The sequence below is a fragment of the Gorilla gorilla genome, chromosome 4 (assembly GCF_029281585.2).
Source record: "Gorilla gorilla gorilla isolate KB3781 chromosome 4, NHGRI_mGorGor1-v2.1_pri, whole genome shotgun sequence".
Classification (NCBI taxonomy): Eukaryota; Metazoa; Chordata; class Mammalia; order Primates; family Hominidae; genus Gorilla; species Gorilla gorilla.
The window spans coordinates 174,486,889-174,514,356 of record NC_073228.2 but is presented as its reverse complement, the minus strand read 5'-3'; the positions used below and the strand labels follow the sequence as shown (position 1 = coordinate 174,514,356).

General features: G+C 43.5%; 1 protein-coding gene and 1 long non-coding RNA gene across 6 annotated transcripts in view; one reads left to right on the top strand and one right to left on the bottom strand.

Moving 5' to 3' along the window:
* The window catches only part of KCNIP1 (potassium voltage-gated channel interacting protein 1), a 386,270-nt gene that overhangs the window by 41,728 nt on the left and 317,074 nt on the right, over positions 1-27,468 (bottom strand). The gene's annotated exons all lie outside the window — the stretch shown is intronic.
* Positions 13,057-20,122, top strand: LOC109027054 (uncharacterized). 3 transcript variants are annotated; one of them, XR_010133991.1, is made up of 5 exons: positions 13,057-13,375; positions 13,702-14,028; positions 15,263-15,595; positions 15,961-16,115; positions 19,654-20,122. It is a non-coding gene; the product is annotated as an uncharacterized lncRNA (long non-coding RNA). The 3 variants fall into 3 exon arrangements; XR_010133992.1 differs by lacking the exons at positions 15,263-15,595; positions 15,961-16,115 and having other exon boundaries at positions 13,089-13,375; positions 13,937-14,028; XR_010133990.1 differs by lacking the exons at positions 13,057-13,375; positions 15,263-15,595; positions 15,961-16,115 and having other exon boundaries at positions 13,743-14,028.

Here is a 27,468-nt window from a genome sequence, read left to right as displayed (position 1 = left end):
CTGGGGCTCACTGGTGAGTGAGGGGGTGACAGAGACCATCTCCTCATTTCAGTCTCTGTGATGACAGAAGGGGGTCCTGATGCTTAGAAAGTGCTTAGAGATCTCCAAAAGAGAGCTGCTCTAAGGTTCTGTTTTACCATTTTAAAAAACATTTGCCCATAATGTCTCTTTATAGGATAATAAAAACGAACCATCTGTGGTTCATTGGAAAACATGTCTCAGGCTTATTAAAAATATATGAATTTTTACTTTAAGATGGGATGGCTATATTATTCAAAATTGTAAGCCAAAATGTAGTATCTATTATTAATTTATTTTTAATAGTCATCTTTCTTATAGATTAGCATTCTAATTACTTCTGAAAAAGTGGGCAGTGGTGAGGCAAGGTTTCCAGTGAAAATTGTCCTGAAGATAAATTGGGGTCTTTGGCTGGAGCACTTCAGCCTTTTCCCCATTCCTGGGCAATGGCACCTGTCATCCCAGAGGGGCCAGGCCAAGATTCTCACCTAGGCTAGATCTGCCTGAAGAGTTTGAGGCTCTCCTCAGGAGTGAACGGGGCTGCTCTCCACCACGTTCCTGCTAAGGCGCTGTCCAAAGGCCACACCGATGAAGGCCGGCAGCACAGAACTGCCTCCAGCCTGCTTCTTGCTGCTGTCCTCCTCTAGGCTGCCAGCCCTTCCTCAGACCCCCTCCACTTTCTTCTTGCTAATCCTTCCTCCAAGCCCGAGATAAAAAGTGTCTGCTGCAGTAAATGCAGCTCACGTGATATGACAGGAGAATTTATGGGATCTTTCAAATACTTTCTATAATTGAAAAATCTCAGCATTTATAGTTTGATTGAAGCTTGTTCATGTCAATTCAAAGCAGTTCATGTTGATGGAGGGTCTTCCGTGCTTAGGTGTTTGATTCGGTAAAGGCAGAGACGTGGGAAGAGCTGGGTCCTATACCCAGGGAGTCTGAATGGCTTGGCTCTCATACCTGTCACCTGTGCACTCTGTAGCTTCTGCACGTTCTTCACCTGCCTTCTGGTGTTGCCTAGTCTGTGAAGAACACTCACTTCTCAGGGTCTTCACGAGGATTAGATGGGTACCCAGAGCATGGCACACAGAGGATGCACAGCAGATGGCAGCTTATTTCATTTCCCTCCCATCTATTCCTGTGTGAGGAGAGAGGACTGGTAGACTGAGTGGGGGCTTCCAGGTCATTCTACATGGTGTCAGCCTGGCTCCATCTTGAAGGGACAATGTGTGTGTGTGTCGGGGGGATGGGGGCTGGCCCATCCCCAGCGATGCCAGCACAGGACAAAGAACACTGACCAGCGGGAGGGGGTGAGAGGACGAGGGAGTGGGATGGGAGACCTGGGTTCCCAGACCACATCCCCAATTCTGGGCTGGGCATTTCCATTCCCTGAATGTCAATTCCCTCTGCAATAAAAAGGAGTGGTGGGGACACCACATTTCTACTCGTGTAACCTTGGGCAGTTCTCTCTATATTTTTAGTTTATTAACCAGTGATGGATCTATTCTCCAGAAACTCCACTAAAGTCATCTCAAACCTATGCTATTTTAAATTTATATTAATTTCCTGTGGAGATAGCAAGTTTCATTAAGTTTATGAGTTTTGGGGAAGGCAAACTTCTTTTAATCAGTCCTAGTTTACTCCTTTTAGTCTTCTAATTTTAGTATTTTGTGATTTGCTCAACATTCATGCATTTGTTTAACCAACATATAAGCATATCCATGCTCCCCATATTCAGATTTTCAGAAAGAGAAGATATATAGAAGAGTTTATTGAATACCTACTATGTAAAGACATACTAAGCGTGTTCACATTTGTCAATCTCCATTTACCTTCCCAACAATCCTGGGAGGTGATATTAGTATCCCCAGTTTGTCATTAGACAAGCTAAGTCTCAGATAGCTTAAGTGATTCCCAGGGTCACACAGGGAGTAAGTGCATGAACTGGCATCTGAAGCTAGATCTTGCTTTCTGTAATTCTGTAATGTAATGTTGCAATGTATTGTTGCAATCTCGTAATATCATGCCCCTTCTTTCTGCCTTCCTTATCCCCTTTATATATCAGAGAGATGGAAGCTATTATTTCTGGAGCTGCTCGGCATTGATTCTTTGCTTCTCCAAGCCTGGGGAATTTATTTTCAAAACTCCCCGCTTTGCCTGAAAAGGCCTGGGAAAAGCTTGCAGTGGAAATTACAGAGGAGGGGATCTTCCAGGGGTCCCACCCAGCAGCCTGCTTCTTTCCTGTTGCATTTGGCCATGGTGGTACCTTAGGATAAAATGCCGTACCTGCTGCTGCTTGATGACAACCTGGCTGTAGTAGCCTGTATATTTAATCCCACACATGTTAAATTGCATCTGGCCAATGAATGTGTTGCATATCTGGGGCTCTTTACTTAGGTGGTTCTTGGGGAAAATTGAGGGCATGTATATCAAGCAATTTTTGAATTATGTCTCTATTAGCATCTGTGAATGTCTCCCTGGGGAAGCCAGGAAAACTCTATTAGTTGAGCAGTTTAAAAGAGGATTGGAGGAAGCAGTGGGGAATATCCCATAGGGAACAATAATTATAAACAGCAGTTCCATGTAAACAGGTCTTAATGTGTTTTCTATATTGAATTCCTGAGAGTGAGGATCTCGAGTGGTGTTTCGGCGCCCCCTCCAGGACCTTGCCCTGCATGCTGGTGCCTGGAGGGAAGTGTTGGGAGCTGAGGAGGAATGCTCAGGGGACCCTGCTGGTTCCCTGGGCACCAGAAGCCTCTTGGACCATGGCAATGCTGAGCCAGTGTGGTTGTGCCCACCAGCTGCCTGTGGGCCACATGATACTAGTGGAATTGTTGTGTGATTTCCAGGAGGAGATCCTAGGCAAGTCATTCCCTCTCTGTGCCCTTGTGGAGTATTTATATAGGCTTAGCACTGAGCCAAATGTTCTCCTACAATTTATTTCAACTAATCCTACCAGTATCCTGCAAGGTGGGTTATATTACCCCACTTTATAGATGAGGAAACTAACTCCCAGGAAAGTTAAGTATTTTGCCCAAAGTCATTAGTCAGCAAATGGCAGAACTGGGGTCTAAATTCTGGTCTTTGACCAGAATGATACCAGATCGTTTCCATGCTCTTCAAGCTCTCGTCCAATTAAACATTCTGTGAAATATACCTTTTTGATACCAGAGGCTCAGTGCTCTCATCTTGGGTTTTACAATACCCCCTCAACTTATTTAGCCTGTGGCAGCTATGGGAACAGAGATCTCACTCATTATTAATTCAGTGTTTTGTGGTTGCTGCTGGCTCTAGAGTCCTAGGGGTTATGGCTTGGGGCCAGTGCATAACCCATAGGATGCACCCATAAGGCATTCAAACTGATGGTTGTCATGGCAGTGGTGCCATAGAGAAATGCTGTAGCCTTGGCTAGGTCCCATCCCTTCTATCCACCTTGAAAGTCAGTCTATCATGTGTCTTCCTACATCAATAAAGTGGAATTATGAAGCATAAAGGCTTTAAGTTTGGTAAAACCTTAGCTAACACCCAGTATTTTACATCATCCTTAGATATCATCCACTACTATAAAGGCAAGGAATTCTTTAATCAAAGGAAGTTGTGCACAGAAGCTAAGTATGTAAAACAGATGAAAGCAATCAGATGCTTGGGTTAAAGAGGGAGATTGGGAGAGTGTAGTTTTCCTTCCTCAAATCCCACAGGTGGTCTTTAAAGGAATTCTGCAGATCACCATCTGGAAACGACTGATGTAATTCAATTCTAAAGTTGGTGAGAGTCAGCCTAGGGAGGGCACTGATGTGCCTGAGGGCTGGGGTTGAGGCTTAGTCTATGTCTACTGAATGCCACCTGGGCCCTTTTCCTAATCATGTGACGTGGAAGTGAAGGTGCCCCAGAGTTGGATTTGAAAAAATTATCATATCCCTTGCCATGAACAGCATGATAATTAGTTTTTGCATTAATCCATTCACTCACCAGATTTTACTGAGCATCTATTTGTCAGATGGAACTTTCTCTATTCCCGGGATATTCTCTGAAATATCAGGAGATTTCGCTATTCTTGGAAATTCTTTGAAATATCAGGAGAACTCTAGGCCAGCTCAGAGGGGGAATAACAAGCTTATGTAAATATTTAGAATGTATATTTGGAAGGGAATAGAGAGGTTTTGAGAAGGAGTCAGGCTGCGGAGAAAGACAGAAACCCACTGGAAATGAGCAAGAAGTAACTCTACATTGTGTGGGAGGTGGAGTTTTTGCTGTTGAAGTTGGAAACCTTTGTGTTGGGCTCCCAAATGCATTCCAAGGTGTGAGGAAGCTTTGGAGAAAAATCCCTGCTTAGGGCCGTCATTCATCAGTGATTTGTTCATTCATTCAACACCCTACTGAGGACCTACTATGTGCTGGGCACCGTGCGGGGCAGTAGGGATGTGTGTGAGTAGAGCAGACATAACCACTGTCTTTGTGAGTTAGCTCCTCCTCCCATCTCCCCTTTGTCTACAGGATAAAGGCAGGCTGTTCAGGCCTTGCATACAAAAGAAGGGTTTTAGGTTTTAAGTAGAACAGAAAACCTTTGAAATGTTTAATAAGGGGGGGCCTGATTTGATGAACATTTTAAAAAGATCATTCTACACAAGAGTGGAAGCAGCGAATCCAGAAAGGGGGCTCCTGGCCTGATGGGCATTATTGTCCAATCTTCATCTTTGACATCATCTCCAGCCTTCCCGAGGGCATATCTCAGCTCCCAGGGCCACAAATGTCTTGTCTTTTCCTGAACATGCTTTTCTCTCCTCTCAATTCACCTTTAAATGCACAACCTGTTCTTTCTGTTTGAAATGACTTTTTTCCTCTTCTCTGCCTCTATAGCTCCTATACATCCTTCAAAACCCATTTAAAATGCTGCCTTCTTTCGAAGCCTTCTCTGGTTCCTCTGAGGCAGATGTAGTCCTGGTTTCTTCTGTTGTACAGCTTTCTGCATGAATCTCTGTTTTGTGGTTCAGCTACTTACTAGTTGTTTTACTTGGGCAAGTTATTTGACCTCCCTAAGCCTCAGTTTCCTTATCTGTCAAATGGAGACTATAGTAGTATCTTCCTCATAAAGTTGTTTCAAGGGATATATGACCATGCATACAGAGTATTTTGTGCAGGCTGAACACAGAGGTATTATTACTCCATATTGTATTCCAAATGTAAGGCTCTCTTTCTGATTAGACTGTGAATGACTGTTGAGGATGGGGGCAAGTCTCATGCATCTTTGTATCTCCAGCATCTGTTCTAGAGTCAATTCATGTAAAAATGAGCAAGTGAATGAATGAACGAATGAATGAATGAAAGAATATCTCCTCTGACTTCCTAAATTTCCACATCTCTGTTGGCTCTCCTGTGTTAATTCTCCTGGAAGCAAAGCTTAATTCCCCTAATCTTCAGGGACACTGAACACTGACTCATATCATGTATTATCTTTAGCTCTGATTCCCTCCTTCCTTCCAAAACTACCACTCTTCCCTCCCTCCCACCCTTTCCTCCTTCCTTCTTTCCATGCTTCCCTTCTTTCTATCCTCTTGTTCTTGGGTGTCCCATTTCCATGCTAATTGGTTAGCCCCGGATAAGCCAGGTGATGATCTATATGACCACAGCACAGGTAGTGTGCTTCCATAGGATCAGCCCATTTTGTAGTAAATGGTGCAGGGTGGACATGGCCCAGATAGTCCCAGAATTTAGATCTTTGTTTCCATGGAAAAATCTTAGGGCTCTCCCTCTGGGCCACAATTGAGGCCAGGAATAATGTAATGATTTTTGGACTTCACCTGCTGTTTAGGGAGGCCTCCAAAAGGTCACTATTAATATGACTGTGTTATCTGGAGGGGTGACATGGCTTAGTCCATTCTTTGAGAATTGCAGCTGTGAACCCAAGTTGGAACTGCCTGGATTCCCTCTGTTCATCTTCTTGGGTCAGTTTGGCTTTGCTTCTACTTGGTGGTTGAGAAGCATGGCTGCTCTGGCATCCCTGCTGCAATGGGAGAAAAATATGACTTTCCCATAAAGCATTTGGAAAACTTGAAACTGAACTCAACCATTGAGTGGAATGGAGATTGATATACTTAAAACAACCTAAATGTACCAAAATATACTCCAACAACTCAACTCTGGCTCAATCTTTCATTCTGATTAGTGACCTCCGTGTCACAGTCTTGCCCTTAGTTGGGACTCAGGCTTTGGTTAAACCAATCTCTATTTAGGTACTTCTCATAATAGAGCCTGAGGTCTGGAATCCAACCTCTTGGATTTGAATCCCAGCTTCTTGCCTAGGACTGCCCTTCCTAGGTAAGTGGCTTAACTTCTCTGTGCCTCGTCTGTAAAATGGGAAAATAATGGTGCTCACCTGGTAGCCATGAGGACTAAATGAAATAATGTATATGAAGTATATCATGTATATAAAGAACTTTGCTTGGCACATGGTAAGAGCTTAATAAGTATACCTATTATTATAATACAGTCATATTTCTTTTTCTCTTGGAAATCCTAAGATGAACATCCTTTTCCAGTCTTGGCATTGTTATTTTGTATCTCCCTTTGATTAGGCCACCAGCCGTTCTCTGTCTGCAGTTGGATAACTCAGTCTTTGGCGGAAGTGGTTACTATATGCCAGGGACACACATTCTTACATTTCATCTCATGACATCCATGTGAGGTAGTCACAATTTACCCATTTTGCAAATGTAAAAAGTGAGTTAAGGAGATGAAATCTATTTCCTAAGGTAACAGTGTGCAAAAGACAGTGTTGGGGTTCAAACCTTGCCTTCTGAGGCAAGGGCTGGTGCATCGTAGAGTGTATAACATAGCAACGCCTCCCCTAAAGCAAACTTCCTCAGGAGGCATGGCTCAGAGTCAATACTGAAGGAGACAAGATCACCTCAACCATCTTCTCTCTAGCTTTTAAAGTAAGCAAACTTAAAAGCAAACAACAGTCTAAAGCCTGTATGCTATGTTAGTAGTATAATTTTAAAACATTTACTTAGGTTTGGCCAGGCACGGTGGCTCACTTCTGTAATCCCAGCAGTGATTACTTTGGGAGGCCGAAGTGCGTGGATCACAAGGTCAGGAGTTTGAGACCAGCCTGGCCAGTATGGTGAAACCCTGTCTCTACCAAAAATACAAAAATTAGCCAGGCATGGTGGTGGGCACCTGTAGTCCCAGCTAGTCGGGAGGCTGAGGCAGGAGAGTTGCTTGAATCCGGGAGGCGGAGGTTGCAGTGAGCAGAAATCATGCCACTGTACTCTAGCCTGGGCAACAGAGCAAGACTCCATCTCAAAAAAAAAAAAATTTACTCAGGTTTTTTTACACATAAAATCAAAACAAAATGATTGCCTAAGGAGACACCTGATTTTTAAGAGTGATTGACGAGCAGCCAGAGTCCAGAGGGCATGGGACATAGGCTAGGTTAATTTTGCTGGAGACAGATTAACAGCAGGGAACTCAGGGGGAGAATGGGGGAGGATCAGCCCCAGTGGACATCCCAGGAGGAGTACCGTGGATCAGGAGAGAGGTTTGGGGCTGGAGAGGGGGAAGAGGAAGGGCACAAAAAGTGCAGGGCAAGGCAGAGAGGAGGAATCTGCAGACGGCTCTGACTTTTTAATCCTTGGATATTGCCTTGAGGGAGATAAAGGAAGAAGGCTGCAGTGCTTGCTCATTTCAAGGGCACTGGCTCGGTGGAGTGCTGCACGGAATATACTAAGCACATGGCCGTGTGAGACACCAAACACTTCCTTTCAGAAAACCTTCAGTGCCCAGCCCCAGAGGTTACTGAGGAAGTAACTAGACAGAATGTTCTTTACAGCCAGTTTGCAGACACTCACAGGCCGGGGTCAGCTGTGGGGCTGGCTTTGTCTGGTGGGGATGGTGCTTTGGCCACAACTCAAGTGTAAGGCAGGCTGCTGTAGTCTGCCTTTGCAGTGTAAAGTCTCTGGAGAATGCGGGACAAAAAACAATTGGCGAACTGTTAATTAGCTAAGCAGACTCCTAAAGGCCAATGATTATAGGAAATAACTTACTTGGATACCCAAATGAACCACGGAGAATCAAGTGCTTGCCTCAGAACTGAGTGACTCTCCTTGTTAGTATCTTCCTCTGTTCCTCCCTCCCCCTCTCTCTCATTCTCACCTCTTTTCCTCTTTCTGCCCTGCCATTTCTGACAGTTTCTCTCTTCTCTCATTTATTGTAGCTCTCATCTTCCTATCTTATCTGTGCTTTCCTCCTTTCTCTCTGGAGAGAGAAATATTATGTACCTACAAAGCAGGTTCATTTCATTCCTCTAATAGACTATGTGTTCATTTTTTAAAATTTAAAAATTAGATGGTGATCCTCCTTATGTCAGTACTAGGAATCTGCTCACTCTGAATGCTAGTATCCTGATAGTACTTTGTCCTGGGGACAAAAGTGGGGATGGGAAGTACAGGCCAGCAACAAGTACTTTCACCTGATCTGTAGAATAACGGATGGTTTAAAAAAGGGAGAATCTGTTCATGTATTACTTGTGTAATTGAATATAAATAAAAAGGAAATGTCATTAAAAAATCAGATGAGCTGAATATTTTATGTTGTTCTTTCTCTGAAGAAGTTCAAGCCAGCTAAATGCAGTTGCTTTTACTCAAATTGGGCCTCGTTTCCCCCCAGGATCTATGATATGGAATAGAAAAAGTAATTTTAAAAAGTTTATCAGCTGGGCGCAGTGGCTCATGCCTGTAATCTCAGCACTTTGGGAGGCCGAGGTGGGTGGATCACCTGAGGTCAGGAGTTCAAGACTAGCCTGGTCAACATGGGGAAGCCATGTCTCAACTAAAAATACAAAAATTAGCCAGGCACAGTGGCACATGCCTGTAATCCCAGCTACTCAGGAGGCTGAGGCAGTAGAATCGCTTAAACCCGGGAGGCAGAGGTTTCAGTGAGCTGAGATCGTGCCACTGCACTTCAGCCTGGGCGACAGAGTGAGACTCTGTCTCAAACAAACAAGTTTATTATGCTTGCTATAATAGACTACAAAATACAAGATATTCTGGTCGTCACATCTAGTGTGCCTTTTGGGCTGGATTTTAGAAGAGACTCTCTCAGCTGCAAGAGTCTGGGTATTAGGTAGGCAGTTGGCAGAGTGGGATCTGGAGTCAGTCTTATTTGTTGGTCATAGTTGGGATCTTCAGGCGTGGCTAAATGGAAGGGTGGTTGGCCTGGGTTTGGGCAACTCTGGATGTCCCTTTGAGATCAGAAGTAATGAGAAGGCTTCTGACCACAGAATGTGTTCTGCTCGTTGGAGGATGGAAAGTATTTGATGTCCTTTTGCTGATCATACAAACAGAAAAGTCTTAGGGCCAAATTGGGAACCCACGCAGAGCAGGAGACTGGGTTGTCCTTATGGGCAAGGAGAGGCCAAAGTTACCATTCCCATTTACCTTGAAGGAGGTATGTTCTGGGAGCATTGTAAACCTTGATGGTGTAAAAATGAGAATACGATAAACAGATTAAGTAGATAGAGAGAAGGATGGGAGAAGGAGGAGGAAGTAAAAGCGTTCTTGTCTTCTGATATTTCCAAGAAGGTGAGCAACAGACATTGCTTCAAGTCAACATGTAAGTAATTAAAGGCTGTGTGTCATTTAAAGTGTAACTATATCTGCACTAAAGAACTAAAAATAGCCAACCAAATATGAAGGTAGAAAGAGGAAAGAGATAAAAGAGAGAGAGAGGTTTGTGGCTTAGGTTGCAGAGGAACATATTTACTGGGAGATGCCAGGTCCTTGTGTGGCCAGTGACCAGGGATGAAGGAGGGAAAGTCCCGCTGGTGGGAGGTCAAGGCTGCCATTTCTCATCCTCCTTGGAATTGCAGAGAGAAGTTGACCTAAGCCTTTACATTCACTAGCATTCCAAATCAATGGGTCTATCCATATCTGAACTTTTAAGTGGATGTATTTTATTTGATATCATATTGTGGCAAATGAAGAAACATTTCCAAATACCAATGTATTATTTTCCTAAGACCGTCATAATACATTACCACAGACTGGAGGCTGAGATTGGAGTGATGCTGCCACAAGCCAAAGAACACTGGAGCTACCAAAAGCTGGAAGAGGCAAGGAGGAATCCTTCTCTAGAGACTTTAGACTCTAGGGGAGTTTGTCAAGAACTTGATTTCAAACTGCTAGCCTCCTGAACTATGTGAGAATAAATGTTTGTTGTTTTAAGCCACCCAGTTTGTAGTAATTTGTTCTGGCAGTCCTCAGAAATTAATACAACTATCATTCTCATTTCTTTATTTTATAAATGAGGAAAGAGAAAGCTAGGGAGAAAAAGAGACTTGTCCAACCTCACACAACTGATAAATGGCACAACCAGAATTGCAACCCAGCTCTTTTGACTCTTGGCTCAATATCTGTATACTGTTCTAAAATTATCCCTAAAAGATTGGCCAGGCGCGGTGGCTCATGCCTGTAATCCCAGCACTTTGGGAGGCCTCGGGAGGTGGATCGCCTGAGCTCTGGAGTTCAAGACCACCCTGGGCAACATGGTGAAACCCTGTCTCTACTAACACACACACACACACACACACACACACACACACACACACACACACACACACACACACTCTAGCTGGGCATGGTGCTGTATGCCTGTAGTCCCAGCTACTTGGGATGCTGAGTGAGGAGAATCGCTTGAGTCCGGGAGGCAGAGGTTGCAATGAACTGATATCATGCCACTGCACTCCAGCTTGGGTGATAGAGTGAGATTTAGTCTCAAAGAAAAAAAAAACACCCTAAAAAATAAAATAGGAATAAGATCAAGGGCCGAAGGAAGACTACAGATGGGTTCTTTGGAGATGTTCCACTGCTCTCCTTAGAATGACGGCATCACATTGGTCGTGGTGTATCTACTAGGAGGTGGTATTCTCTCTTTAGTACTCAAATTGTGAACAGAGTCTCTATATCAAATACACATTAAAAATGGCATTTTGGACCATATGGTAAGGGCTCTAGCATAAGAGCCTATGTGTGGTAAAGACTTAATGGCAGACTGCAGATCCCATCTGGAACTGGATTACTTGCTGAGGTACTTGGTGTACAGAACAGAGGGTGAAATTTTAGAGACAAATACCTCCACCTTGCTATTGCTGCATTTTTGGAAATTTTATTTAACTTCTCTAAATCTGTCTTCTTCCTTATATAAAAGGAATCATGATATTTAACTTCAGCATTATTTAAAATGTTTTCCTTAGAGCATTATTTTGAGGTTTATATTAACTCATGTATATAAAAGCACTTAGCACTGTACCTGGCACATTGTAGGTGTTGAATAAATGTTAATTCCCTTCTTTTTCTTCACCTAGGGTTTCCAGAAATAGTTCTCAACATATGTTCTCTACCTTTCACCTTAAATCCCCTCATTGCTATAACATTAGATGAATGATTGATATCCTTTATGGTAATAAAACAAAAACTGCAATCATGAGAAGTTAAAGCAGGGGAAGGAAGATGGATACTTATGATATGGAAAGGAAGAGCAGGGGAATATTTCTACTGCAACTTTAGCCTTATAAGAAAGTAGGAAGCTTGGCCAGATGCGGTGGCTCACGCCTGTAATCCCAGCACTTTGGGAGGCCAAGGCAGGTGGATGACCTGAGGTCAGGAGTTCGAGACCAGCCTGGCCAACATGGTGAAACCCTGTCTCATCAAAAAAAAAAAAAAAAAAAAAAGAAACAAAGGAAATAGGAAGCTGTTGCATTAATGTGCAATCTTAGGGGAAGCTGCTCTGAAGCTCTGAACAGGAATGGAACATGTTCTCTTGAAATCTGGTGGAGAACAGGAGCTCTGCTCAGTTGGTATATTGACTGGCAGGTTGAGTTTGGATCTTCAGAAAAGCACATCTAAGGGACCAAGGGCTGGAGCAGACAGAACTAGTCTTCCAGATTGTCAGATTTCAGGTGATTTTTAAGGAAGAAAAAGTTTTCCGAATGTGCTTCAGCTTTCAAAATCTCAGGGAAGCAGGGCCTTAGGGTCATACAGTCACTAAATTTTAGCTAAAGCTAAAAAACATCCTTACATACAGGGCTAACATGCTGAACAGTAAAGTGGAGCTGTTCTGGTTGAAGCAGAGCTGAGGGACTCACAGTCTGGCTGCCTGTCTCAACCCACAAAACTGAATTCAAAGAAACCTTTGGATCACTCTAGAATTCCAAGGAACAGAGATCTAAAGTCATCATAAGGAAATCAAGACCTAGAATTTTTTAAAAAATGACTTGACCAACATTAAACCGAGACAGATTATGGATAGAAAGTGGATTTCTTGACTCTTACTCCAGGGCTTACCTCATCTTACACTTCAGTTTCTGGTCTTCCCACTTTCAGTTGGTATTTTAGCTAGTCCTTTGTCTACAAATGCATTTCATTATTATGTACGGTTTTGTCATGTGGTGCCCCTTGGAAGAGAAATTTTGTCTACACCATGCGGTGGTGGAAGAAGATACACCGAATACACATTATACATACTTTGGATATACACTATTGGAGTTTGATCTTGTTTTATGAGCCCAATTGCTCATGAAATTTGGAATCTTTCCTGGAGCCTAATTTTAAGTGACAAAAATCATCTAGACAAACTGTGTTCTATTTGGAACAATATCTCATAAGGAGGAAAAATAAAACTCTTTGTTTCTTGAACTCGTTCAACGTTGGAAACCAAATCACTTTCTAATCCTAAACAATCGGGTTAACCTGGATTTATAACCCCATTCTCACTAAGGAATGGAGCTGAAGTCAGAGCTGAGGAGGTGGCTTTGGAATAAGGGTTCTTATAAGGGTTGAGCAAAGAAACTGACATTTATTAAATGTGTTCTAATTGTCAGACACTGTGATTAGCATTTTACAAAGGTTTTTACCTCCATATAATCTCCTAAACTTCTTTAAAAAAGTTAATCAACATAATGGCTTTTAAAAGTCACTGGCTTCCATCAACAATATACGTAGTTACCAGACAGCTTCAGAGAGAATTGTGATGTGTTGTGCTGGCCTCACCCATAGCTAATAATCCATCAAGACTCACAGGCTCATAGGGCCGGAGCAGGAGACCCTAACTTCCTGGCTCCCGCACTCCCCAGGCGCACCACATTTCAGCACGACGGACAGCGCAGCACTGGGGCGCGACTGGGGAGGCGGGGACCAATACCACGCTGTTTCAGACCGGCTTTTTCAAATCTCTCGGGTCTGCGCCCTCATTTCCGTGCATTTTCGAAACGACTCTCACAGCAACCGAAGCCACAAAAACACATTCACAGAAAACGGGGAAGCTCCAGGGTTCGCTTACCGTCTGACAAGTCAATCAGTCCGAGGTAGTGCAAAAGTTTCAGGGAGGAGCATACGACCACCACTATTCCCAGTGTCTGGAGCCCTTCGGACTCGCCCTCTGCCCACATCCTCACAGCACCCTGGCGCACCGGCAAGCGCTAGGCGGTCATTCAAAGCCAGAAAACCAGGCTTCCAAGCCTCCCTTCCTGCTGTTCTAAAGTGCACGGTTTATTTTCCACCAGTCTGCCTTCCTCTTTCTGCCTCCCTCCCTTCCTTCCACTCCTACCCCTCCCTCCACCTCTCTCCTCCTCCTACCTGGTAATCTCTATGTTTCATAGTAATATTTGCTTTTATTTCCTCTTTTCCCAAGGCAATTTCTCCAAAGGTTTAACCAGTCCCTAATCTTCCCTAATCTTCTGCTAGCTGAGTGTAACCATCACTGGCAACATCTCATGGCATATTCTCTCAGCAGCTCAGAGAAAACGTGTGTCAGTGTAGACCATTTCAAAGACATACAGAAAGAGCTCCATTGCTTTAGATCGCAGATAGATGGAGAGATGAAAGATACTTTTTCAAAGGGACAACAATTTGTCTTTACTTCCCAGTGAAAAACCCAACAAGCTGGTCTGGAACATATGTGGTCCCTGCTTTGACACAGTGATATGTCCCTGGAAACTGTACCACCAGGAAAGCTATGGTAAGCTGGAGTGCGTCTCAGTTATATTTGTCTTTGGGAAGGTTTTATATTAGTATCAGAAATTATTAGATGGGCAATCAGGCTGGCGAAGTATCACTGGGCAGCACTGAGTGAGCAAATGTTCTGGAAATGAAAGAGAGAATGAGGAGGCAAAAGAGTGATGCTGTCGGCATGTCCTAAACTTTTGGGCTCTGTGGGGGAAATTTCCCTTCTTCGTACACTGGATTGTCAGCAGTGAGCCTGGTGGAGAAAGGTGCTTGACATGGGGAAAAGGGAAGATTGCACTCTTAGAGTCACAGAGACCTGTCCTTGGGCAAGTTCCTAGATCTCCATGAGGCCCAGTTTCCTCTTCTTAAATAAACTTACCGCAAATAAGAGAACCTGTGTAAAGTGTGGGAACAGAGCAGGCACTTCACACATACTGGTGTCAGATTTTGAGAATACACTATATTGACAACACTGTGGAGCAAAGACGCTCTCTTGAATCACTGGTAGGAAGGTAAATTCATAAATAAATTGTATATATCCATTTATTCAGAAATTCCACTTGTAAGGATACCTACATATGCGCACAAATATATATGTACAAGGATATTCATTGCATCATTCGTTTATAACAGTAAAAGACTGAAAGAACTTACATGCTTATCGGTGAGAAAACTGGTTCCGTAAATTATAATGCATACATAAAAGGAGTACCATGTGAGCCATTAAAAATAATGTGGCACATCCATGTATCTTTTCCTGGAAAGATACTAAAAATATATTATTAAATGAAAAAAAAAAACACCCTAAGTTGTTTAGTACCACTATTACCAATGTTAATATTATTTTAATATTGGAAAGGAACACACACACACACACACACTGTCATATACATAAAATATTTCCAAGAGGACACACTAATAATTGAGCATTTTAGTTGCCTCTGGAGAGAACTGAGGAACTGGGTTCAGAGGTTGACTGTTGCTGAAATTTTCTCCTATGTATGTGCGTAATGGATTTAAAACAACAATAACTGAATGTGAATGCTGGTCTCTCCTCCCCTTCCTTCTTTGTGAAAAGGGAGACACAGTATACATATTGGATTGAAACTCGGGAAAATCTTGTCTTCCCTGCTCTGTGTCTCTCCACTCTGTTCTTTGTGTCAATCTCCATTCTCATTGGTGTGTAGGCAGTGATGTCCTGGGGTCAGCCCACTGCATCTCATGAAAGCTAATTGTTAAATCTTCAGGAAATCAGCAAGGCAGTTGCTAAACCTTCGTCAGCTTGAAATCAGCCATGGTAGGGTGTTGACACCACAGAAATGCTACACATCAGTGTTTCTTCACCCTCCCCACTGTCTCTGAATTACCAGGATGCCACGCTACCATTCCAGATCCCATCTGCCCAGAAGAAAACCTGAGAAATTCACCTGCCCAGAGGTTTTTCTGACTTACTGTGTTTCCTCTCCTCTGGGGCCCTAGCAAGTGTAATAATTAACCCACTGGGCTTAATGGGATTTTAGGCATTCACATATCCAGATATGCGGAACTAAATTAGAAGCAGGAAGACTTCCATGTTTCTGGTAAGTCAATACTTTGTTCTCTTGGCTTATCTTAGCTGTATCTCTTCTAGGTTTCTACTTACTCCTTCCCCTCTCCCTGCTGCTTCCTTCCCAACAACTCTCTGCCTTATAAAACTCATGCTGTTCCTGATCTTCCCTCCCGTGTATTCTCCCTTTTTGCAAGCTCATGCATAAGCTAGGCATAAGCTCTCCTCTCAGCCATTTTCCTGGGCTCCCGTCCCAAAGTTTCATCTATTGCCCTTTTGTACTGCACACAAAACATTCCCAGTGAGGTCCCATCAACAGGTAATACTGAGCATCTGTTAGATATAAGGTCAGGTGCCAGGAATTAGACTTAATCCCTCACTGCTTTCTGGTATTTCTAGGAAAGAATGATGCAAGAAGGCAGAGTAGTGGTTCCCACTGTCTGCTTTGCTGTTACTGTGTAAAGACTTACATTCTTCCAAGAATTCTGACTTCACAGACAGCTCCCCTTCTGATTGTCTCCCAACCTTGAACTTTAGGTGCAACTGTGTCTCAGGTGAGTCACCTCAGTGGCAACCAGAAAGACTTACCTACTATTTCCTAGAAATGGTGAGGTGCCACTTCTTATCCCCAATAACGTCAGAAGGAAATCCAGGTCTCATAGTAGTGAGTGTCTGAGTGACAACCCAAAGTCTACCTGCCTCCAAAGTCTGTGCTGCCCTCATATGTCCCAAGCTGAGTCTGTGATTTGGCATTTGTGAAAGATACAGGAATTGTTTATCAGAAAACCTGCCTTCTTCTCACATCCCAGTTCCATCAGAGCCACAAGGTTTCTGCACAAATCTCTCTACATCTAACCAGCTTTGAAATCTTTATTGAAGTTCCATCCTTCATTTGATGAGAAATGTTTGCCCTAATTGGGGCACTCATGGAATCTATTTCACAAATTGCTCTTTACTATTTCCATATAGAGTGTAAGGTGAATATGTTTGTATTGGAGATGTGAGCCTGCATAGATTCTGATATTTCTCTTACTAAATTTGTCCCAAATTACTATTTTTTTTTTGGCCAAGAATCTTCACATTGTTGGTCCTCTTCAATTCCTTATCAATACTGACAGGCATTTTTTTTTTCCCCTTAGGTCCATTTGCCTTAAAGAAACAAAGGTTTGATTATTTGTGAAAAGGTTTCTCTAGGTGAGGATGATGTGTGCGGGGATTAGCTGGCCTCGTGGAGCAGATACCTGACTTTTGTTATGATCCAGACATCATAAAAGACTGGATTCCAATTTAGGTCCTTGCATCTTGACAAATGAATACTGGCCATGGTCTGCAGGGTCCCCCAGGGGTCTTGGAAACCAAGATGGTCACAATCACAAATGCCAAGTTTTTGCCAAACAATTTTAGCTCTGGGTTTAAATTTTATCTCTGCAACTTACTAGATGTGTGACCACGATAAGTCACTCAAGCTCCAAAAGGAGCCAGTTTCCTTACCTGGGAATAATACTGATACCCATAGCATAGGGTTGTTACAATAACAAAATGAGATGATGCCATAAACTGCTCAGCACAGTCCCTGATACCCAGTGAGTGGGAGTGTGGCACAGAGGTCCAGAGCACAATCTCTGGGTCAGAAGCCTATATTGACTCTTAACTCTGCCTCCTACTTAGCTCTGTGACTATGATGAGTTACTTAACTTCTCTGTGCCTAAGTTTTCTCACCTGTAAAACAGAGACATTCACAGTATGTACTTCATAGAGTTGTTGTGAGATTAAGATGAATTAGTAATTATGCATAGAATAATATTACTATAATTATTACTGTTATTGTTAACCATAAGCTAGAGGCAATAACGCTCAGCTGGGCCCCATGGACAAGTCATATATTGAGTACATATAGTCTGGAGATCTGGATCTGGGGAGAGGAAGGAATGTTACTTCAGGTAGGGGAATCAGACTTCCTCTGGAAATTGCTGGGTGCATGAACTCCAATTCTCCAGCCACAGATCTTTCTTCCAGGCAAATGTTTTCAGCTGAGTATGATTTGTTTTTGCTTAAACTTCACTTGAGTATTGGCCTCTAGCAGTCACAAAATCAAATGCAATTTTAGCTAGCTACTTCTGCTGCTCTCAGCTTGCTTGTTGCTGTGTAACCTGAAGTAAATGGAGAGGCCCCGTGGTGCAATGTCCCACAAGATCGGAGCAGTTCACTTAGTTATCTGAAAACACATGTGCAGTGTGACATCCATGTGCCCTTGACTCAACAGGGCTTGCTGCTGCCATGGGGGCTTTCTGAGTGGTTCTCCTGGTAAGGTACTGTCTAAACCTCATTTGGAAAAACTAATTTGATAGGGGCCTCATTTTCCAGAATGTTCTGCTGCAGTCGGTATTAAAATAATGCCAATAATTGCACTTGAAGTTTTCCTTTCTTTAAAAGGTGCGAAAGAAATGAAAGAACTCCTCAGAGCACCATCTCAGAGCTCCTGATTCTATCAGAAAGCAATTATTTAACTGCAAGATGGTTATGGTTCAGAGAGAAAATCATTACCATTCCCATCACTGACGAAAATGGGAAAATGATTTGTGTGTTCTTTATCTTAGCCTTTATCTTGGTGCCCTTTTGTGGGCACAGGATGGGTTTGTTTAAATTAGTTATATAATGATAACAATTGCACAATAATAATGATATCTCCCTTCCTCCCTCCCTCCCACCTGTAATCCTTTCCTTTCCTTCCTTCTTTCCCTCCCTACCTCCCCCTTCTCTCCCTCCCCCACCTCCCTCGCTCCCTCCCTCCCTTCTTCCTCCCTTCCTTCTTTCATCTTCCTCCCTCCTTTCTGCTCTCTCTCTTTTCTTAGATATTCACAGTCCACCCAAGCTCTTGCACCTGTTGGACACTGCAGTTAGATAAAAAGTCTTACCTATTAGGAAGTTCATAAGGTCTAAAATGTCCTTTAGGATTTTTAATTTGCAAAGTTCTGTTTAACCTTTTACATCTATTTGCATGTTGCAGTTTCTCAATAAATATTTGTTGAAACAATACTATGCCACTCTCCATAATCAACTTTTGAGTTAGGATACAGCATTATTTCTGTTTTATAGATAAGAAAATGGGGGCAAAGAGAGGGAAACTAAATGTCATTAGGATTTTCCATGGAGCAGGCACTGTGCTGGGCTCTGCACAGTTTTCTCCTTTATCTTAATTATTACAACTACTAATGATGTTTTTAGTGGTGTCAACTTACAGAGCAATTTATTTTATTTTATTTTATTTTAGAGACGGGGGCTTGCTCTGTTGCCAGGCTGGAGTGCAGTGGCACAATCTCGGCTCACTGCAACCTCTGCCTCCTGGGTTCAAGTGATTCCCCTGCCTCAGCCTCCTGAGTAGCTGGGACTACAGGAGCGTGCCACCATGCCCGGCTAATATTTTTGTATTTTTTAGTAGAGACAGGGTTTCACCATGTTGTCCAGGGTGGTCTTGATCTCCTGACTTCGTGATCCGCCTGCCTTGGCCTTCCAAAGTGCCAGGATTAGAGGCATGAACTACTGCACCTGGCCATTTATTTTTATTTATTTATTTATATATATATATTTTTTGAGACAGGGTCTCACTCTGTTGCCCAGCCAGGCTGGAGTTCAGTGGTGTAATCATGGTTCACTGCAGCCTCAGCCCCCTGGGCTCAAGTGATCCCCTCACCTTAGCCTCCCAAGTAGCTGGAATTATAGGTGCAGGCAGCAAGCCCAGCTAATTAAAAAACATTCTAGACGTAGAGATCTCACTATATTGCCCAGGCTGGTCTAGAACGCCTGGGCTCAAGCGATCCTCCTGCCTCAGCTCGCAAAGTGTTGGGATTACAGGTGGGAGCCACTGTACCCAGCCTAGAGCAATTTTAGACAGATGCTGAAAGGTTAAAAAAAAAAACAACCCTCTGTGCATCTAGCTACAAGGCCTTCTTTCAGAACCTATCATTGGGAAGAGGTGTTGTGCTTTAAGCAGCACCTTGTGGAATCCAGCAGGGCTGGCTCTCCACCCCAGGGTCTCTGTCCCTCAGGAGTTAATTCTCAAAGTCAGGTCTGCTTATTTCATTTTATTTTCAGCTCCATGGAGACTGGAGAGGAAGGAGGCAAGACAACTGGAGAGAAGCTTCCTGGTTTTCCCCTGGCATTTTAGAAAACCCTCGGAACAATCATTCCAAGCATCCTGGGAGATCAATTTTGGGAGGATCTTGAACCCTGCTTCCAGGATTCCATGTCCTTTGGGATAAATTTCAGAACCTACTCTCCCAAAATGTCAGCCTGCAGGGCCCATTCTTCATTCTCCATCTCATCAGCATCCCCCTCCCCTACTAGGGTTCCAAGCTGACAGGTGCAGATGTAGGTCTCTCTGCTTAAAACAGGCTGGAGAACGGGAGTCGATGCCTCCCGGCAGGGAGGAATAATGAGCACATTCATTAATGACTGCACCATGTTCCTGTGGATTGTCAGCACCAATCATTTGTTGCTTTGAACAAAATGTAACTGTTGTCAATGGAAAGCCATTTGCAAATAAAGCCAGTGAGTAATGATATTTAGATATCCATTGACATGTTTCAATTTTTACCTTTTGTCTAGAAGGGATCAGAATTTCAACAGAAATTCCAATTCAATACACACATTTATAATCAAACCTGTGGATGTAACTTAACTATTAAATATTTCCCTCCTTCCCTCCCTCCCTCCCTCCCTCCCTTATTTCTTTCCTTCCTTCCTTCCTTCCTTCCTTCCTTCCTTCCTTCCTCATTGCTTTCCTCTTGGGAATAAATTGCCAGGTATGCTGCTAAATCCCCTACAATGCCCAGAACAGCCCCCATCACAATGAAATATCTGTCCCAAGATGTCAGTAGTGCAGAGATGGAGACAGTCTGCTTTAGCATTTATCCCAGGAATAAAACTGCTGTGTCACAGGATCTATGCACCTTTTACTAAGTCTTGCCAAATTGTTTCCCAAAGTTGTTTTACTAATTTACCCCCAACCTAGTAGTATGTGTAAGAGCTCTCACTCCCCACCCCCGCCCACCGCCATTTTACAGATTAAAAACTTGAGGCTTTGGAGGGTGTGGAGTAACTTGGACAAGGGTATAGAGTGACAGGGACATTAATAAAGCTTTGAGAGTGACATAGATGTTATATCTCCCTGCGAGGACACAGCCCAGGAAGATACATTCAGTCCTTCCATATAAGAGATATTTATAAAGTCTTAATTACATACCAGGAACTATACCTTACACATGTCTTCTCAAATCTTCCCCCAACTGTACAAGATAGTATCAGAGCCCACTTAACAGCATGGGCTTTGAAACCAGCTAAAACAGATACTAGGTCCCAGAGTGGTTATTCACTAGCCCTGTGCCTCAGGAAAGTTACTTGAGCTCGCTAAGCTTCAAGTTTCCTCATCTGTGAAACAGGAACCATGGTAGACCTACGTCACTGTATCGTTGTGTTGGAGATAACACAATAGGCGATCCATAAATATTAGCTGTCATGGTCGTCATCATCACCACTTTCACTTAACAGATCGAGAACAGAGCCTCAGTGTTTAAGCTGCAAAAGGTCACAGCTAGTAAGTGGTAGAACTAGAATTTGAACTCAGGTCTGTCTGACTCCAAAGTTTGTCTCACTTTAACTGTGTCAGGTCTGTTACCCAAGAGGGGAGGACTCCTAGCCCCATCTCACCAGTTTAGACTAATCGGGGTTGGGCGGGGACAGCACATATGAATTACTAAAACTCAGAATTCATCAAACACTTTTAAATAACACATTTTCATGGTATCATGAATATTTAGTAACTCAACTAAGTAAAACAAATGTTGTCAAGATATCAGTTGCCTGGGGACCTGCTATAATAGATAGTCCAGGATGATCTGTAATTAGAATGTGGACTGCATGAAAATGGTGATTCTATAGATTCTGAAAACAACCTCTTCTCTTACAAATTATAAATATCTCCTTTACCATATTATTGCTATCCATCTGTTTCACCCTTGAAGACAAACCAACTAAAACCTATTGCCTAGGCAAAGATCACAGATTTTGAATTAGTGGTGTCAGAATGAACAATGCTTGCCTTCCTACACCCTGTTTGCAATCAAATCCTCCAATTTCTCCTCTGTTTTCTTCCCCCCTCCCTCCTGGGAAGACATTTGTCTTCAGAGGCTGGCAATGAGGCATTTGCCATTAGACACACTATGACATATTTTAAATATGCTCTAAGAAGCCGAGGCTAAATTACACTGGTGAGTTATTAAAAACAGCTCTCAATGCTATTATTATTTATTGCATTTGCAACTCTCAGCAGCAGCTGATTACACTGCTTAATCTTATATTTTTTTTAAAATTCTCCACCCTGAAATTAATTCTCCCCACAATAAATAAGCAAGGTCAGCCACACTGAACATCCTTTGGAAGCGTTTGGATTCTGGGAAGGAATCTGATGGACAGCCCTGGGGCAGAGCCTCAGTTTCTCCAGGGGAGGAAGTCCTTCACTTGAAATATGGACATCTCTTTTCTGAACCCCTTCGAGAGGGAGTTCTCCATATCACAGGTCTCACCACGCCAGTCCCTTCCATGCTGTCTCTGCAGCTGCCATATGTTGCTGTCATTGAAAGGCCTCTGTGATCTGGCCCCTGTCTCCCTCCCCAGCCTCATCTCTCATAGCCCCATGTCCTCATCCAGGACTCAGTCCACAAAGTGACTTGCATTTTGTTTCCAGTGCCAGGCTCTGCCCTCTGAGCCTTTGCATATGCTGGTCCTTTCACCTGAAATTCTGCCTCCACCCTTATTTTCTTGGCCAATACCTTTTCCTTCCAGAAGCAGCTTAGGGAATATCTCCTTAGTGAAGCCTCCAGTGAGGAATAGAAGGATTTCTTCTCCACATCCATAAAACTGCACCCCTCCGTCTATTGTAGCACTCGACACACTGTATTGTCACTGTGTATTTGTGTCTCTTTTTTGTTATATTGTGAACTGCTTGAGAGCAACTGTAGTTTACCGTCTAAGCTTTACTGTCTAAGCTCCCAGCATAAGCCCAGCACAAAGAAAGTGCTTTGAGAATTAAGAGCTAAAAAATAGAAGTAATGTAGTCGTACAGAAAGAGCCAAAGCTCTTGAATGAGGCATTTATTCATTCACTCATTCATTTATTCAACAAATATTTATTAAGCATCTATTATGAGCCAGGCTCTGTGCTAAGCACTAGGGATACAATGATTAAAAATCAATGATTCTAATACTAATGGCATACTGGGGGAGACAGACATAACTCAAATAATAGCATAAGTATATCATATAAGCCGTGATTGGTGCCATAAAGGAAGAATACTCAGGGCCATGGCAGCATAAAGATAAGGCCCAACCCAGGCTGGAGTTTGCATAATGAGTTTCATCAGGGCTGCCCTCCTTGAGGAAGTGATACTTAAACTAAGAGCTGAAGGAGGAAAAGGCATTAACTAGGTGGTAGGTGGGGCAAGAACATTTAAAGCAAAAGAGACAGCAAGTGTAAAGGTTCTGAGGGCTGTGGGGGCCTACGTGCTGAAAAGGTGTCTAGGAATGAACCAAAGGTTAGTACTAGGGCCCAGGGAACAGGCAAAGGTGGAGGTGGCGTGCGACAGATCAGGTTGGGAGGCACCCAGGGGCCATGCCATGCGGAATATTGTAGACCGTGTTAAGGATTTGTCTAGCCTGGCCACAGTGGGTTTTAAGAAAAGGAACAACATTTTGCGTGTGTACGTGTGTGTGTTTTAAACCATCTGCAATGCAGAGAACAGAATGGGGGACAAGGTACACAGAGATTGTGGGGTATGAACTTCCAGACTGCCTCAGAAGACACAGTGACAAGGTGGTGTTAATGCCTAAAGGACCACAGGGAGGTGGGGAGACTTCCAGAAGTCCTCAGGGAGACACCTGGACCATGTGTCAGGTTCACAGGCCTGCTCCAGATGTCCTCTTCTTTTTTTTTATTTTTTATTTTTGTTTTTTGAGACAGAGTCTCACTCTGTCGCCCAGGCTGGAGTGCAATGGTGTGATCTCAGCTCACTGGAACCTCCACCTCCCAGGCTCAAGCAATTCTCCTGCCTCAGTCTCCTGAGTAGCTGGGACTACAGGTGTGCTGCATCACCACACCTGGCTAAATTTTTGTATTTTAGTAGAGATGGGGTTTCACCATGTTGCCCAGGGTGGTCTTGAACTCCTGAGCTCAGGCGGTCCGCCCGCTTCAGCCTCCCAAAGTGCTGGGATTACAGGCATGAGCCATTGCGCCTGACCCAGGATGTTGTCTTCCAAAGCAGGAGCTCCTGCTGGGGGAAGCTCAGCCTTACTTGGGTTAACCAAATTGGTGCAGGGTCAAGGGGCTCTGCTTTAGAGCAGAGCTCCCAGGGAAACTGAGCTCAGGCCAACTCTATAATTTATAGTTTATGCCTCTAGGGTAGTGAGGTCAGAGAACTGAACCCTTCCCTGTAAGTTCCTGCCCTAACTTCTAAGTCCTTGGAAGGGTTAGGTCAGCCCATCCTAGGCTTAATTTGCTACCTTAGGAAGAATCAGACCATGGGAGGTCATCTACCTTCATCTTTCAACTTCATCCAACAATCCATTCATCCATCTCTCTCTCCGTCCATCTGTCCATCCATCCATCTATTCATCCACCCATCCATGCATTCATCCAACAAATATTCACTAAGAAAATATTAGAGGATGGTCTGGAACCTGGCCTTTCGATCCTCAATATAGTATGTGTTCTGCGCTGGTCCACATCTGCCCAATTTGACTTACTGTTTGTCAGCTACAGGTAAGGGATGAAGTCTGGCCCAGACTCTGTCAAAAAATTTTGTTCTTTCAGTTCTCTGGTTGCTGAATTGGATCCCCAGGCAAACCCTGCATTCTTCTCTCCTGGTTTAATTGGTCCATTATTTTAAACTTTTGTAGATAAGGGAATAAAAAAGTCAGTGGAATATTGTATTCATCACATTCAAATTAATATGCTTCATTACCACAAAGACAAGGAGTATGGTTGTAATATTTTCTCAAAACTTTTAATTGAACAGAGCATGGGAGGGGGAAAAGTGAAAATGGAAACCACCAAGCTCAGATGTTGTTTTTCACTTTCTCAAAATGTGCGCTGTTTGTAATCCACTCATCTCATTAGTGTTAATTATGACCTAAAATAAAATGGCATTTAACACTGTGCTGAGACTTTAATTAAAGCCAAACCTTCATACCCAGGAACTCTCCGAAGTCCGAGATAGTTACTCTAAAATGGTATAACCTTCTGCTGAGCCAGCGGTATCCACACACTCACTCCATCCCCTGCTGCTGGAAGCCCGCTACTTCCATCCACCATCCATCCATCTGTCCTTTCAACAAATTAATTTAAGGTAGTTCTGGGGAAAGAAAATGAATATTTATTAAATACCGCTCTATTACTTTAAATACATTCTATGTAGCCTAATGTAGCACCAAGGACCTAGGAATATTCAAGTAAGGACAGTGAGTAGTAGTGTATACATTATCTCATTTAATCTTCAAAATAGTCTCATGAAGTAAAGACAAATTATTATATTTATTTTACAAGAGGTAAAACTGAGGTCCAGAGAGATTTGAAAACTTGCCCTAAATCATATTGACAGCATGTCTTCCTGCTTTACACTGCTGAGCTAGAAAGAGTAATCTGAATTATCTAAATGTATTCATTCATTCATTCACTCATCGTTCATTCAATAGAGATCGCCCACTATGTATCAGATCTATGCTAGGGGCTAGAGAGACCCTGTCCCTTTCTTCACACGATCAGTGGGGCAGGCCTACAATTGGTAGAGATAACAAGACTGTGATGAGAAAGAGAAGCAGGAGGGCTGTAGGGCTAGGCTGCAGGGACACCCAGCCCAGCCTGGGAATCCAGGAAGGGTTCCCCAAGAAGGTAAGACTAGTGGAACAATTTTATCCATAATTCCTACAGAAGGACCCACTCAGAGGGTGGCCTAGTGATTCTTTCAGAGATTGTGGCAACCCCAAAACCAGCTTCCCAGAAGCAAGTGTGGTGCAGGGCCCATCCAGCCAGACTGCAGGTAGCCTGCACCTGGGAACCACCTCCAGGAAGCATGCTAATAACTGACCCCAGTCATCTGGGCTGCCTGGTGTCAGAATCTGTGGATAATACTGAAACATTAGTGTCTCGAACAGATTAGGCACTAGTAAGGAGTGGCACACCCCTCCTCCACCATCATGGTTTCCCAACTCTTGTCTGGTTTCTGGGTTCTGGAACCTGAGCCAAGCATGCCGTCTGTACTGGGCTCCTCCCCTGTATGCCAATCTCTTTATTTGAAGGAAAAGTAAACGCAAGAGAGCAATTACTGATCTGGTCAAGAATTCAGAGATTTCTAGGGCTGACATGGTGCTGGAACAACCAACATGCTCATCGACAGGGGAGGAGGCTGTGGCCCAGACCAGGCAAGCCACCTGTCCTGTGTCATAACAGCAGAACCAGCCCAGGACTCCTGACTCTAGTCTGGTGGTAATTCCTGTGTCCTAGCAGGGACCAGTGGAGAACATTTTAGGAGAGGTCAGGATGCTGAAGAAAATGATTCTTGCCCATAGATCAGCTTCCTGTTTACCAAACTTTGCCTCCCCTCCTTATCTGCCCTCCCTGGCCAGGAGCCTGGCTGCACAGCTACTCTTTCTGCCTGTGGCTTGCCCATCAGCTCCATGCTTAACCTCTTAGAATTCTCCTTTCAAGCTTCATCTTCAGGGAAAAGGGATGCAGTTTCAAGGAAAAGTGCATATTGCATTTCTGCAGCCCCACATCTATTATCTGTGATTTCCTTTAGGGATAAAACCTGTGAAAGTGGCCAGTGTGATCCTTGGATAATCCCTCAGTCACTGTGATTGGTTTGGGGATAGACGTATGAGCCCATTGGAGCCAATGAGATTCTGTAAAATGTTGAAGTTCAGTTACATGAGCCAATAAACTCCCTTTTGTTTAAGTGATTCTGGGTTGGCTTTCCTTGTACTTGCAACCTGAAGAGTCCCGAATGATGAGGTAATAAAAACAGTAACTCAAGTAATATTAATTGGCTGCTTACTCTGTGCTAGGTACTGTGTAAAGTTCTTCCATTTGTGAACTTATTTGGCATCCCCAGCAACCTTATGGGATAGTCAATATTGTTATCCTTACATTGTGCCTAGTGAGGTTTAAATAACTCAGGCTGCTGCCCAGCAGGTAAGTGATGGAGCTGGGCATTGAACCTGAGCAGCCTGGCTCTAGAGCCCATGTTCTCAACCACAATGCAATACTGCCCCTCCGTACACACTCTTCAGCTAGAGCCCCAGGAAACTTCTCTTCCATTTGCTGGTCTGGTGGAGACACAGTTCCCAACTCAGTCAAACTCTCGAGAAGGACCGGATGAATTTCATTATGTCTCCATGGAGAAGGCAGTTTGCTTGTGCAAATTCATCCCTCCCAGGGGCCTGCCTGCCACACTATGCCTGAACTTCTATCATTAGATATGTGTTTCTTCAGATTGCTAATAGTAATTATGGTTATAATAATGACAGTTTTTACTTTTTTTTTTTTTTTTGAGACGGAGTTTCACTCTTGTTGCTCAGGCTGGAGTGCAATGGCACGATCTTGGCTCACTGCAACCTCTGCCTCCCAGGTTCAAGCAATTCTCCTGCCTCAGCCTCCCGGGTAGCTGGGATTACAGGTGCCTGCCACCCCGCCCAGCTTATTTTATATTTTTAATAGAGAAGGGGTTTCTCCAACATTGGTCAGGCTGGTTTCAAACTCCTGACCTCGTGATCCGCCCACCTCGGCCTCTCAAAGTGTTGGGATTATAGGCGCGAGCCACCATGCCCAGCCGACAGTTTTTACTTTTTAAAATACCTGTTT